Raw genomic sequence first — 2458 nt, forward strand, 5'->3', positions numbered from 1 at the left:
AAAAATGTCCTGTGGTAATCCTGTGGTAACACTGTAGTACAACATAAATTTACCACACAACAAATGAGCAGAGCTAAATATGACAGGATTACCACAGCAATTTCTGTTGTACAGTATCACAAGAATTTACCATTAGATGTTGTTTGTGGTTTTTCTGTTGTTTTTTATGTGGTAATACCAACACAATCTAATATGACAGGATTACCGAGAAGGTCCTCACTGCAGAACATGAAATCCACTGGGAGGAGTTGGATCCAGATCCGACTCCTCCCACTATATATACTTCGCCAAGTTCGCCCCCACGCCCGGGACGCCCCACAACCAGATGAACCTGCATATCGGTGAAGGTGGTCCATTGTTTGCTCTCATCAATGTAAGTCTGCATTTTGATTACTAATAATAGTCGAGAATAGATTAATAATTTAGTGTGCGTCTTTAAGTAATGATCACACTTAAATATATGTTAAAGTTTTGACAGTGTCCATACTTTTTGATAACGCCAAGACATATTTAACTAGTCCGCTAAACTGCCATCCATTAATGGTAAGTTAGGTCGTTTGTAGCGTTAACGTTAGCACGCACGTGTAGAGGTGGCCTATCTATTTAGCTAAACTAATTAGCTTTGGATAATACTGCTGGTATGTTCTTATGTATATAACTTAGCTAACATGTGATGTTGTCAGTCAGGTAGCTATCTAGTTAGCCAGGTTAGCCACGCTACCCACTAGCCAGGTTAGGCATCGCTAACTTGGCAATAAATAACCTTTGAAATTTATTTAACGTTCTTCATAGATGCACAGAACAGTGTTGCGACATGGGCAGATTGTCCTTCAGAGATGCCAGAGCTGTTGCTCTAATTATCATTGCCCGTTCTGCGGAACAAAAGTCTTCAATCCCACCACGGAACTTCACATGGTGAAGTATCATGTCTCCAACCACTTATCGTTGGCAGTACATCATCAAGGCAAGTTGGCATTGATTTTTTTTATTCGAAGTTATTTGAACATAATTCATTATTATAAACGTTGTTAATGTTGATTATTATTTTACTGACGTTATCGGTTGCTTATTAGCCTAATTTGTTTTATGTAAGTATTGTAGTGTTGTAATGCTTAAACAGTTAAATAACATTGTTGACCTTTTTTAGCATGCTTCTTACATCAGTCTATTTCATAAGTAATATAGTCATAATCCAAAAAATACATCAAGTGTTAATTTAATAAGTTATCATACCCACATTACCACGACTTATGCCATTATGACTCACGACATTAAGTGTTATACCTTTATTTACATTTCATATATATATATATATATATATATATATATATATATATGTATATGTGTATATACAGTATGTATATATGTGTGTGTGTGTGTGTGTGTGTGTATATGTGTGTGTGTGTGTATATATATATATATATATATATATATATATATATATATATACATATATATAAATATTTTTTATATATAATAATTTTATTTTTTCAGAATTCCTAATTGTCAAGTGCAACTTGCAGTGCAGAGAACAGAGCTGGCCCTTGTGTGCACTCGCTTCAGAGACCTTGTGACACGGGAAGGCTTCAGAAGACGAGCCCATTTTCTTTGGTTTGACAGTAAGTGTTAATTGCAGAGTTTTTGCATAACTTTTTCAAAAGTTACATATTTTTATTAAAATTCAGGTGATTTTTGATTGATTGGCTGTTTAATGCCTTGTGTATTTTTGAATGTGTGATTTTAAAAAAATGTTTTATGTTTACAGGTGTCACAAATTGGACCGTTTTCTCACCGTACTACAAGGCGGAGTACTTACAAAATGTACAAACTGGAAACGTGTAGGCAATGTGGTGATGTTTACAAACACTGCACTCCAGGTATGCATTGTTAGTTGTTGCCATGGAGTGTTTTACTTTCAATGATGAATTAAAACATTTAAAAAATAATGAATATTGAAATATTTGCCTTCTTTGCTAACCCACAGGATATGGAGGTCGAGGAAGAAAGGGGGAACTTTTTAAAGTAATAAGTGAAGACACCCACCCAGACTTCTGCAGCGAGTTCTGCCAGATCTGTGCTGACCTGAAAGGATAAATAGTTAATTGTGAATGTCTGGTGGTTTCCCTGTAATGTTTGTGTCATTCTGCGTGTGCTCCCAATGTGGTTTTCCTTATGTTCTGCCTTCAAAGTTTCCCTACTGTTTTCACAATGTTTGTTTTACCTAGTGTGTCAATAAACATGTTTTTTTTTCTCCTATTCAATTGTGCTGGTAATTAATTTTTTTAATGAATTTATGTGAGATACTCTTCATTTATAAGTATAAAATTAGTGGTGCTATAATTTAGTCACTTACAGTTGCATAATCAGTAGTGGAAAAGCACACATTTTCTACTTGAATTTAAACTTGATTTAATATTATTCAAAAGTAGAAGCGCCTACTTATTAATGAGAGGGGTAA

At 34.6% G+C, this 2458-nt stretch overlaps 1 long non-coding RNA gene across 1 annotated transcript; it reads left to right on the forward strand.

The window, feature by feature from the left end:
• The first annotated feature begins 252 nt into the window (after positions 1-252).
• Positions 253-2248, forward strand: LOC141330950 (uncharacterized). Its single transcript, XR_012355210.1, has 5 exons — positions 253-373; positions 793-964; positions 1495-1619; positions 1766-1877; positions 1985-2248. It is a non-coding gene; the product is annotated as an uncharacterized lncRNA (long non-coding RNA).
• The last annotated feature ends 210 nt before the right edge of the window (positions 2249-2458 follow it).

Source organism: Garra rufa, chromosome 3 (genome assembly GCF_049309525.1).
Source record: "Garra rufa chromosome 3, GarRuf1.0, whole genome shotgun sequence".
NCBI lineage: Eukaryota > Metazoa > Chordata > Actinopteri > Cypriniformes > Cyprinidae > Garra > Garra rufa.